Here is a 13442-nt window from a genome sequence, read left to right as displayed (position 1 = left end):
AGGCTTGAGCCCGAGAAGCCTGCAATGTCCTATACTTAACCCTCTTTTCATTCCGTATTTTCCCCCTTCATTTTTGCACCTCATGCATTTTTGCTATCAGTTCTTCCTATTTTCATAATGCTGCAGCTTTTAAACTCCATTGCTTTTGCTTTGGCCTGTTTGTTCTGTATAAGAACAGTTTGCCTTTAGTCTATTCTTCTCCGTTTTTTGGTTTGCTTTGGTTTATTTGTATTTTTTCCTTCTCACCATTTTGCCTTATAATTTTCCTCTCTCCCGTCTCAACTACTTGTAGCATCTCCTCTCTTTCCTGTGGCATTTTCGTGTCTAATGTTGACATTTTGTCTGTCTAATTTTTTCTTTCCTGTTTTAACCTTTACGTTGCTCTCTCTCTGCCGTTTTCATAAAAGGAACCTAAAATGGAATACGAAGTCAGGCTAGACTCATAAGGAAGGACCACCTGATAGCAAACATGTCATTTTTACCAAAAACAACCCTGTTATAAGTGAGAAAATTTTCTAAAACTGTGGCACACTTGGTTCTAGCTGCAACTTGAAAAATCCTGCAGTGGCAGTAAGTGAGATTTTTTATGAACCAATGCGACTTTGCCATATTGATGGGCAGTTAGCGCTTAAATACAATGTAAACAGTGCGGAGAGCACGGAAGAGAGTGCGAAAGGTCTCGTAATTAAAACAGCGCAAAACAGGCAACAGAAAGAAAGGTGAAACACGAAGATGAGCGCTGAAGGTTTTGCCTCGTATTCTGTGCACTCAGGCTGTATGTAGCCATTGTACGCAGCAGGTTCAAAACCACCGAACACTATTTTGCAGTCTCAGTTGGCAATTATTGTCAACATACGATTAAAGTAGCTCGGCTAGCATACCAGACACTGCGAAGGGTCTCGGAATTAAAACAATGCAAAACAGACGATGGAAAGAAACGTTAACTGCGAACATGACTGCTGAAGCTTTTGCCTCATATTCTGTGCATTCAGGCTGCGTGTAGCCGTTGTACAGAGCAAGGTCAAAAGTAGACGCCCTCGCCGGTTTTCTTGCTGTGTGTGCTTGCTTGCAGCCCGTGGAGCGATTTCATTCTCAATTCAGCTGTCGAATCGGCTACTTTATGCCAACTGCCGGCGTTATGTAATTACGAAGTGTTTGTTTTTTATGCACATGTACACGTAAACATAGTGCAAAGCACGATATGAGCGCATGGTCTTCCATGTTTTCTGTGCAGAAAAAGGCAAATGTGGTTTTGGATGTGCTAAAAATGTATGAGATGTTCCACATGCATGCACCGTCTCCTCTCATTTGACTCATTAAATAGAAAAGTTTCCTAAGCAGGTCACCGCACACAAATAAAGGGACTATGTAATAAATTATTTGATGTTACATAAAGCAGACGAGAGATAAGCATTTCATCACTCGTCACCTCAACGCAAGAATTTTTGAGCTAGCATCAATAATAACGAAGAGATAGACGATTAAAAATTACGCTCGTCGATTCTCTCCCCTCAACACGTACACGCGGGGCATCAGAAAAAAATAAAGAACACAGCTCTGGGACTGGACCCCACCTATGAATACGTCATCCGCCGACGTTCCTTTTGCAACTTCCGGTTGTCGCTCGTAGCACCCCAGCAGCAGCGTCGGCAGCGTGATTGCGGTGCGCGTCTTGTTTCTTTGCTTGTCGTCTGATGGACACGGACCTCAAGGCGCGACTGCTCGCTTTTACGGCCGCGATGGGCATCGAGCCTTATGCGTTCACGCCGTACCGGCTGAACGCTAGCGACGACAGTAGTGACTCGGCAAGCCACTGCGAGTGGCTCCGGAATTTTCGACAGACAGAAGGAGGCGGCAGAGGAAGATTCAAACCATATGCGCGAAGGCAATGCCCTGGCTAGCGCTTGCCCGAGAGCGTCGCGCGGCGGCACGAGCACACGATTTTCACGGCTACCGGAAGTGTGCCCGTGAGGTTGTGGCTGCCGTGTGTCCAGCGAATGACAGCGTGTGGTGGCTTGGTGACGTCATCGGTATAGTGACGTATTTTTTCACGATTTTAGTTTCAAAATTGGTCACTACGAGCACACCAATCGGCCCGCGAAGTTTAAAAAACATGTTTTTTTTTAATTCATAATAAATTGCCGGCTCAGTTCCGAATATTCATACTTGGTGTGAATGCTTCTTAACATCATTTCTAAGCATTGAAAACATTTACCAACGACTTTTTATTCACTGCATAGTCCCTTTAAGAGTGTGCTCCATGTGCGCGAAAGAGCGAGCGACGCGACGAGGCGGCACGGCGACGCTCGCTCCGGCGCTTATTGGACAACCTTCATGCAAGCGAAGGCGGCAGGCGACGCGCACCGGCGACTTGCACAGCGGACTCCGTGCTTTGCGCATTTCAGCTTAGTAAACACGCTCGTAACCTGTTCTCTCTCTTAAAATTTTGTGAGTCAAGGCCAAAGGAATATTTCCTCTATGGCAACGGTGTAGAGGCAGTACAGATAACCAAGCCGGCGTGCTTGCGGATACAAAGTCACATCAGGTATTCACGGGGGAGGTGCGCTTTCTTTCGGTGCCTGTGCTCTCCGGTTCAGTAAAAACACTCCCATAAACTGTCACCGCAATCTGCTTGTAAATGAGAAACGTATAATATACAAGGGAGAATGCGCGCCGTGCGTGTTTCTGCACGTATATATAGTTGGAGCGCAGCGGCACGGTGGATCGAGCGCCGATACCTGCGGCACGACAGGCATCTCTCCCTGCAGTAAGCCCTTCTCGTATAGCCCGCTCCAAATGTTGTTAGCCCTCCGTAACCAACAAGAAGATTGTTCTCATTATTTAAAGATGCGGGTCTGCCTCACAGCTACAGCAAGCAAATATTTTCGCGACTTTGGCGACCACCACGACGACGCGCTTTTTGAGGCGATGGTGGTTGAGGCGATTTCACACCTCGGAGGAGAAGCTGTGACAAACCATGGAAAAACCGGAAACGGCTGTGTGGCGCTCTGATTGCCCAATCGCGTGGGGAACTTTCGGGCGGCGAGCGAAATTTTCTGTTTGTGCAGATTCGAGCGACGAGACAAGCGACAGGGCAAAAATGCTTTGCGCGATGGCGTCACTCGTCGCTTGCCGCCGTCGCCTTCGCGTTCGCGTGAGTTTTCGCGTGCATGGAGTTCAGGCTTTAAGGCAGGGTGTTCCATAAAAAAAAGGCTTTAACCAGTTTACTTGTGTTTCACATGATTATGCGTACATCTTCTGCTGAGAGCTATAGCGGCAGGTGGATGACTGCAATTGGGTGCAGTGTACCTCGATTCGTTTCCGCTTACTGTTCACAGGAAGCCATTCACGGACGTAGCAAGCACAACTACCACAACAGAGTCATTTTAAGGGTTGTCTGCAATACACTTACTGTGCAGCGAGTGAACAAACATGCTCACCAACCAGTGCGCTGACTAACTAGAAATATGCGTGTAATTTTTAACGCACATATAGTGTTTAATGATTAATGAATACGTTAGAGCACGACTGCTAATTACATGCTTTTGAGGATCCTTCGAAGCATACATGTCCACTTCGCGACAGTAAACAACGCCGCAAAGGGCCACATGCTTGTGTTATTTCTGCCGATGTCCGCATGTGTGAGGACGATCAGCAGTTTGTTCTGCCGTATGTGGCTGCTCTCGATAACCTAACGCAGTTTCTCACCAACAGATCTTGCAACGATATGGGGAAGAGGTGGCTCACACTTCCACGTTGCTGCCATGACCACTGATCTGTTGAATTTAGGCTCCTGGCCGAGTTTCCAATCTTTGGAAGCGACGCCCCTGATTAGTCACATAGCAGAGACGTCACATGGCAAATAAATTTTCGCCGGCACTTTGAGTGTGAAAGTAATTCAGGACTTTCATTTGTGGTTTTATCAGCACCTCAGCCAATTTTCCGCTCAGAAACAACGTCGGTAGTGTTCCCTAATAATGATATATTTCTCTTGCCTGGTTTGATATTTTTCCCAGGTGTCCATTTAACTATTGTTCTGCACTGTTTCTAGTTTCTTTATAATTTCTGTGAACAAACGCTCTGTGTGAGTTGTTTTCTGCTTTTTTAGCGATAGCTGCGTTACGGTAGCATTTCGGACCTTCAATGTGGCGGCGCCGCCACGCTGTCGCGTGGTTGGTCACGTGGGGCGGAGCAGCTGCCGGCGGCGCGGCGCCTTGGCTGATCACGTGGTTTGTCACATGGTTGGTCCACTCGGTGAACTGTAGCTATCGCGTCACTCCAGGTTTAACCAGAATGGGAGCAAGAAGGGCGCAGACTCTTTGTCAGGCATCCATTTGTCTTTTGGTCTACCCCCCGGCAAATGTACCATACGTTGTCTGAATAAACGCTTTGGCTCTAATTCATCGCCAATTTTTATATAACCACATTTAACGGCATATTGTGCTGTTTGCTTTTCAAATTTCATCGCAAATTTCTCACACATGCCTCCTTTCAACTACCCACCTTGTGTGGAGTTCCGTCTTTTCTGCTTCATTTTCATTTTCCTTTTTTTGCATCATACATGGCATCTGGACATCATGCACTTTGGGAGCCTGCCTTGCTGTCTTTTAAATGTCATTTTCGTGTTTTGAGCATTTGGCTCCTTTTCACTTATCTTAAATTGGTTAAGCCTGGCAAAACTTTGATGGCACAGACTCGTGCTTTTTCTTGATTGTTTGTTTTTATCTTTTGTTAAGAAAGGACAAGTAAAAAGGGAAAGTGTTGATGACTTGGGGGAAGTATATAATAGGCCCTTTGCTCTGAAGTAGTTCTCGTTAGGAGAAGGGTTTTGAGATATGGAAGGGGAAGCCTAATTTGACATCGGTTGTCCAGGGGGGTGGCTTTAAAGGGGACTGAACAATTTGACATGCGAAACAGTGAAAAAGAAATACGCCAGCTCAGTAGGAAGAAATTCGGAAGGTGGTAGATAGGGAATGTCGGCTTGAAAGGCTGTGTGTCGCAGCATTGAGAGCTTCTACCAGTGGCATCGTTGCATTGATTCGGTTGCCCTGGAAAAGCTAGGACTTCACCCATTCTGAAAATATGCTTACTGTATTCTGAAACATTTTGGGTACGCTGCTTATCTTGAAGTGGGCAGGCTGTGTACTCATGATTTGGAAAATAGCGTTGTGCTGGTGAATTGACTGTCGCCTCTTGCATGTTTTATTAAAGGCCGTAGGCAACAGTGGCCTGCCGCCAGTTCTGCAGGAAGTGAATGGCCAAGTAAGTACACTTGTACGTACATAACTTTTTCCCAGAGTTCTGGAGGTGTTACTTTGCATGCTGACCAAGGTTCATGCAAGCTTTCAGCAGATAGTCATGTTCAGTTTATTGCAACCAGACAGTGAAGCACTACAGTCGCTGACTATTTATTCGAACCCCACAGTGACTGAGGGAAAGTTCGAATAAACAGGTGTCCAAAAAATATTTTCAGAAAAAAAGATATCCTTTATTTTTACGCACTTATTCTGAATGCAATAGGCTTGAAAAAATCGTGAATGTGCTGTTGCACGCTGCTCTGTTTATGGGCAACCAGATCAGCCTGAATCTCGGAGAGGGTTATGCGGTCACTATAGGCGGCTCAAAACAGTCATTGCTATTAAATCGTCGTCGTTTTCCTACTCCAGGTCATCGTTCGATGGGGAAGCAGAATTTTCAAAAATTGTGGTAGAACTTTATTGCAGCATCATGAAGCAGTGCTGACCTTGTGACACTGGTCAATGCAATGGGATATATAAAATGATTAAGGAATGCGTGATCACCTAGTGTAGAGTGAAGGTACAGCATGTGAAACAGTGCTTCATAGACACAGTTATAGGAGGGAAAAATTTGATTTCATGGTAGTCGTGCTTGCTGTCCGTCTGTAATAATTAAGGATGAAGTGCACAAAGTTATTTTCGACCACCTTGAGAGCAACTATCTGGTTTGCATCAGTAGGGCCTCATGCCGGCAGAGTTTTGTTTTTTGGCAAAATCCTTCATGTGGTTACTTGAATCATGTGTCGACGTGATGTGTGCTTCTTTTTGGTTGAAGAGGTTGGAGACTGGAAACGGCGCTCACATAGATGCATGACTGATGCAACAACCGTGCCTTCTGCATATGATTGGTGGCAGCTTTCACCATTTGCTGCAAGATTGCACTGCATGTATTTATTTCCATGTTGCGTTCGAGCCTTTCAAATCAAACCGCTTGAACAGAGCATGGTTATAATTCTAGAAAATGTCCACAGAGAACACTTTAATCTCAAGTGAAGTTTCCTAGTACGAGAAGCACCTTTAGCCTTCTAATGAACGGCAATAAACTCCTTGCATCTCTTGACCTTTGCTAATGCATCAGATTTTTTGTAATTTTGTGCAGTTAATTGTCTTTGCATCTTAATGATAAAAGTAAGTTATCTTTTGCTGACGACTGCTGTTTGTTTCCTTCATGCAGATACACCTTGGGAATGGGGTGTTTATCAGTAATGAGCAATGGTGCTGGCCCCTTGCAAGATGACGAGGCTCACTTTTTGTATGAAGGCAGCGAAGGTGTTGTGGGGGGTTCCCGCTTTGCACAACAGGAGCATCACGGGGGCCCCCTGCGGCGCTTCGCTAACAAGGATGGAGGTAAAGAGCCCCATGAAGGAATAAAGGCATTGACATCTCTGAAGTTGGGGGCGGTTGCAAGTGAGTATCTGCTTACCGTTTTACTCTTTGGTGAACATGTTGCACAAAGAAAAACTAGTTAGAGGTTCAGCCATACTCAGACACAGTCATGCCTACAGATTGTCGAGGACTTCTAGTCTGCTCGATCACGCCTTTTATATCTGTAAGAGCCATCATTTAGTGAATTATATTCTATAGCCGGTTAAAATAGCACTGTCCATGAGGGAAAATGGGTAACAATATATCAGGGTTTCCGCGAATTGTGTGCATTAGTCGCAAAAAAATCGATTAAAATCGAAATTGTCAAAAAATCGCTTATTTTTTCACCTGATTATTGAAGTACTGTGTGGCAGTGGACCAAGGGAAGAAATCAGAACTATATTTATGGAAGTCATGAATCTAGTACTTATTTTTGAAACAATTGTGTGTTTTCATTTTTCAGATGTCTTGGAAGTTTATGTGGGCAGAACACCCACAGTTGCGCCGACAAGCATGCGGCTGAAAAAAATGAACCACGATATAGCGGAAATGTTAAATGATTACAATAAGTAATTGCAAAATTAACTTTCAATCAGGCAATCTTTTTTCGACATCTTAGCATGTCGTGATCCTACTATAAAGCATGTGGGACAGAGATAGGTAATGCCTTTTGAATTTAAACTCAAAATTCCTCTACACAGACAATGCAGGGTGGCCTCTGTTCCATGGGTATGCTGCCCTTCATTAAAGGCATAGGCACAAAAGCTTTGCCATGTTACATTCATCATGCATATCCTAAACCGTAAATAATATCTATATCCTGTACGAACAAGTTTTTTTCATGACGTATAAGTCCTACAAATTTATCCCTATATCTCTTAACTCCCATGCTCCGTAACTCCCATGTTCCATACCTCCCATGCCCTATAAATCCTATGTCCAATAACCCAGTATGTATAGGACCTATATATGTAGCTTTTATAGTAGGGTTGTGTTTCCTACCGAAAAGCTCCAAGAACTGTATTTAGCGCATCCAGTACCTGCAATGCATTCCGTGCTGCTGGCGAGTGAAGGCTAGACAGCATCTCAAGCATAGCGTTCATAAGGGACCTCAAGATGGCCATCAGCCGCATTTACTCACCTGGGACTGGATCTTTGCCTTGGGCTCGCTCACCTGTAGGCGTACGACTGTTGGGGTGTGGGGGTGTGGTGCCAGCTCAGACACCGAGGTCGAGCTAGGCTGCGGCAATGGTGGCCATGTCATATCTGAACAACTTGTTCCGGCTCCACCTGTCGCCGGGCTTACTTTACTCGCTGTTGGGGGAGGAGAAGTGGGAGGAGCGAAGGGGACTTCCTTGCCGCTGTCAGCCAATTGTCTAGTATATCGCCGGCTATGAGAACGACGACGACGCACCGTAGCTGCAGCCTCTCTGTGCATTGAGTGGTCTCGCACCACTTGCTTCAACACCGCCCTTTCTTTCTTCAGGCGGGGACAGACTTTTAAAAAATCGTCATGAGGACCACGGCAGTTGGCGCACTTCAAGACAGTTACGCGGCAACTGTCACCGCTATGCGGTTCACAGCAGCGCGGGTGCGCTATGGTGTTATTACAAACGCCACTGACATGGCCAATTTTCATGCACTTCCGACACTGAAGCGGTTTCGGGACGAATGGGCGAACTGCATATCGAAAGTGACCTAGCTTCACGTGCGATGGAATACAGTCGCTCTTAAAAGTGAGCTTGACGCACATTGGCCTGCCGAGGCGCTGAACCTTGGCTATTTCGATGCTGTTTGTCGCTGGTTTAATGAGTATCGGTAGGCTGGAGTCAGAAATGGCATTGTCATGGTCGTAAATGACGCCAGCGGTTGCGGCATTGTTTTCAAGAAGAGGAGAGCGGACGGGGATGTCTTCGATTTCCTTGATGGTGGCTGGACTTTCCAAGGCGCTCCGCTCCGTTACATCGATGGCAAGGAATATCCTTCGGTTACTGACCCTGACGTCATTGATCACTCCCGGGACACAAGCCCCGAGGAACAGTGACTTATCTTGTCTGTTCAGCAGGTTAAGATTGTCGGTGGGCGTTTCAGGCGTAAACAGGACTGTATGTGCAGATGCACTACGCGTCGTGATGACGGTAGCTGTACTTGAAGAGAACGAGTCCTCTCTCTTACGCAGTCTCCTTTTGGCATTATTGCTCATCACTCGGACGAACCTGTCGTCCGCCGAGGAGTTTTCGCTTGTAGCAGAGTACAGCACAGAGGCCTGGCAGCTTGTCACTCGATTGGTAGAAGCGCTTCCTCTGGGCGGCTGCCGTCGACCCACCGGGTTCTAGAGGTGGCCTGACGTCCTCGACTTCCATCGCCGTCATGAAGAGGGAGCGGCGCTTTTCTGATTGTACGAAAAAATAGGAATAAGCCGATGTCAACCATAGCGCCAATAGGGTACTGCTCTTCTAACATACACCTGTGTACAAACAGATGCCGCTCGTATACATAGCATAAAACGCAAGATGAGCTCCACCTATGCTAATTATTCTTTTATCTTTTCCATTGCTTGTGGCTTTATCTGCTGTCCGCAGTACGCCGCCTGTCCGCTGTTGTCTCTACCCTTATCGATAATTCATCACTTGCTCGAGCTTTCCTGAAATCTGTGCTAATTTGGAAGCTTGCCTTTTCTCTTGCCCGGTTGCCATTCAGTCTGCTCTTTTTTGATACCCTTCACCGTGAACGTCGCCGGCTCGGCTAGCCTAGAAACGGCTGACTGACCCGTTTGCCTTGGTTACTTTGGCTGAAAACACTCTTGAAGCTTGACATTGGGTCAAACTTAGGTTTCTTCTCTCTATTTCTGCACAGTAGGAAGAATCTGCAAGTAATGCCGATGGATGCGAGCGCACATCTGGGTTTCATTTCCGGGTTGCTAACGTAACGTATGACCGCAAATATGCTTTATCCGATATCAGCAATAATCTATTTTAAAGCCTGTATCCAGAATTGCGTTCGCCGATAATTTTCATCAATTAAAATGGCCCAATATCTTGTCCACAAGTGGGCTCACTGGGCAAGCTCGCCAAACTCGCTGATAGACTTGCAGACTACTCGCGGCGCCACAACCTCAGCGCCGTGGCCATTCTGCCTCCAGCTACTACCGCCGCCTCCCAGCTTCCGAGCACAGAATATCGACTGGATATACTTGCAAGGTGGCTCAATCTTCTCGCGCCTTTGCCACGCTTTTCTCCGCCGAGATTCAAGTCAACCCGCTGCTCCTCGGTGCACCTTCGTTCTCCCCAGAGCCCCAGTCACCTGACGCGCGGCGAGACACCTCGTCTTGCGCTTTCTGCTGGTACCACCGTACGTTCCGCAGTTCTGCCCACAAGTGCACCCACCCGTCCTCCTGGTCGGGAAACGCTGCAAACCGCCACTGACTGCGGCAAGTGGTGTTGGTGGAAAGACATGCCGCCTATTTTACGTTTCGGACAAGATCACTGGCGCTAGTTTCCTGGTCGGCACGAGAGCAGAAATCAGCGTCAAAGCGGCCTCTTGTGGAGATTACCGTGACAACAAAAAAACCTCACTGCTCCAAGTAATAAAACACTCCCCTATTCGCACGTATGGCCAACGGTCCCTTACGCATCACCTTAGATTGCGCTGCAGTTTTCGTTGAATTTTTATTATCTTTGACGTCTAGTAAGCTGTTCTCGGCGTTTACTTCATCAATCTCTTTAACCTCACGTCAACGTGCGAGCTCATTATATTATAGATCTCAGCACGCACCTCTACATCAGCGAGGTACTCTCTACCACTGCAGCGACGGGCTTCGAGCTCTCGTCCCCACTTCGCCGTACGCGGAAGTGCTCACTCAATTTTCCAACCTTAAGAAGCCACACACCAGAGAGTCTCCAGTAAAGCATCTCAATGCCCACCATATTGTAACCTCCGGACCTCCGGTGCTTGCACGCACTCACCGCTGTCTGGAGAACCCTTCACCGTCGCTCACCGTCAGTTTCAACACATGCTAGAACTCGGCATTGTGCGTCCTTCATCCGGCTACTAGGCATCGTCACTCCGCATGGTGCCAAAGAAATATTCGGGCGACTGGACAGCACGTTGAGATTACCGCGTCCTTAGTTCATACACCTTATCCAACCGCTATCTACTTCCTTACATTTCAGACTTCACATCAAATGGCATGGTGAAACTTCATCGCGAACTGAAGGCTGCCCTTGGCACTAATAAGCCAAAAGAACGATGGTCCGACCACCTTCTCCTCGTCCTCTTGGGCATTCCCTCAGAACTAAAGGTTGAACTAGGCTGCTCTTCCCCTGAGCTAGTCCACGGTGTTCCCCTGCGCTTCTCTGGGTAATTCTTTCCTGCGTCCGCTCTATTCCTCCATGATGCTTCCATCTACCTCCGAGACCAGCGAAACATATTTCGACACACTACTCCTGTCATCCCTGCTGCCCGTCACCATCAGTCCGTGTTAGTCAGCCAGGATGTCTACTCTGTCAGTCACGTATTCACCTTGACCACGTCTGTCCCCCCCTAAAGCAGACATACAATTCTGCATGCCTCATCGTGCGACGAAGTCTTTTACGCTCGACATCAATGGTCGTAAAGACATCGTGTCTGCTGACACACTAAACCCAGCCTACATTGCCCCCCTCCGCCCTGGGTCCCACCAGTAACTCTCGCTTCGACTGTTCTACCATTCTGTACGGCCTCCTCCACACATGTCCGCTGGCCACATCCTGTGGGGCCCGCTCCACAGCAATGGCCCTGTTGCGCCCCTCGCGCCATGCTTTGGTCGCAGGCAACGGCACGGCGCCGGGGACGAGGAATAAAAGGTTAGCGCTAGGCCGCTGCAGCACAAGCAGCGCAATAAAAACAGTTCGAACCTCATCGCTGTCAGAGCTGGTTCTTCCTCGCCATAGCTCCGATACCATCTTCAGTACTTCAGCACCGATGAATGGACGGAAGCCAATTTGAGCGGGGTGGCAGAAACCGTGGTGTTCCAGCCACCACGACAGTCGTGTTGGTACCATTTTCTCTGTTAGCTTGCACAGTGCTGACGTTTGGGAAATTGGTCGTAAGTTGCCAGGGTCTGTCGGTAGCTTCCGTAGTTTTGGAATTGGGATCACAATGGAAAATTTCCAGGCCTCTGGAACAGAGCTGTTTAGCCATGCTTTGTTAATGGTATCGAGAAGTTGGGGGACGACCGCACAACTTATGTTTTTGTACACCTCATATGGAATGGCATCCTGACCGGGCGATGTCTTCCGTTTAGGCTCATATAGTACTGCAAGCAACTGAGGCGTTGAAAAATTACCCGCATTACCCTCGGTGTCGGCTGCAGTTCATCTACGTCTGCTGGAATCCCTGCAAGAAAATAAAACTTATCGATCATGAATAGTTATAAAGCTTGATTCCAGAATACCAGCCAAAATTTGATCGAATAAGCGATCATGGAGCTGGACATGCCTTGTTAAAGGTAACTTTGGAAGGTATTGAACATGACCCCTGTTGCTGTTGAAACATAATCAAAAGGGGTTTTCAGTCTTACCTACATATTGCAAGTTACATACCGCACATTATAGTAGATGGATATTGTTAGCAAGTATCGCAGGTGAAGTCGTCGTGAATATCTAAACGGAAGTGTGAACCATTATTGCTGATGCTCTGAGATGTGGTCATGTGCAGACATGTTTTATATCGATTTTTTTTACATGGTGGCATCCTATGGGCTCCGGAGAATTGGTTTTCGATCATGTTAGTATATCCCGTAGTTTTTTATCTTCTTTACACTAGTTGTTCATGGTGGCTCCACGAATATTGCCACGGCACACAGTGGGAAGGCGAAGAGAACGTTGTTCTGTTGCTTGGCAGCTGACGAGGACGCTGCAGCTAGAACTTGGATGACTTGGTTTTTTATGTGCCTTCAGTCTGCGGCCTGTCGCGCCGGATGCTGAGCTGACCTGCCATATTTTGTGAAGTTGCTGGGTAGTCAACCAGGACTACGCCTCGGACTTCCGCAGCGGTCGTCCGCATGGATACATTGCTATGGTGTCCGACACACCTACGGCCGCCGCGTCACCCCTATAGCCGACCGTTATCGTGGCGCAGCTTCGCAACCCGGGCACCTTTTGTAGCACCGATGGCGTCTATGTCGAGGACTGGCTCGCCATATATGGCTGTGTGACCAAGTGCATTCTCATGTCATTGTGCAGTTGTGATTATGCTGTGCCCTCAGAAGTGTTTTTTGATGATTGTTGACTGCTGGTCAGTTCTCTTGATTCTTGAGTGCGAGGGCTTTTAACCTAATTCAGGTACCGGACAATAGGGAGCATGAAGCCTAATCCTGGAACAATCGCGAGAAATGAAAGCAGGTAACAGGAGTCCCGATGCAGCACTTTCTCAGATAAACTCAAAACTATTAAAGCTAGAGCAGGTTGAATAGTTATCCAAAGCTAACCTGCAAAGCATAAACACAACTTGAGGATTCGGTGAAGCATTTGCAAAAAGCCTGGGCTACGCAAGGCAAGAAAATTGTGGATTACGAGGACCGCGCCTGCATGAACAACGCTGTGGTGTTTGGTATAAAAGAAAGCCCAAAAGCAACGAGAGCTTACCATAAAATTTCGAACAAGCGCCCCCTCTTTTGCAAGCCCCCCCCCCCCTAACTTCACCGTTAATTTCTAATTTCCGCGCCGACCTAGAAAGCGCTCACCCCCCCCCCTTCCACGCCCGCTCCGTGCCGTATCACGCATCGCGCCCAGGCAACAC

This window comes from Amblyomma americanum, chromosome 2, assembly GCF_052857255.1.
Source record: "Amblyomma americanum isolate KBUSLIRL-KWMA chromosome 2, ASM5285725v1, whole genome shotgun sequence".
In the NCBI taxonomy this organism is placed as follows: Eukaryota; Metazoa; Arthropoda; class Arachnida; order Ixodida; family Ixodidae; genus Amblyomma; species Amblyomma americanum.
Note: the sequence above shows the minus strand (reverse complement) of the source record.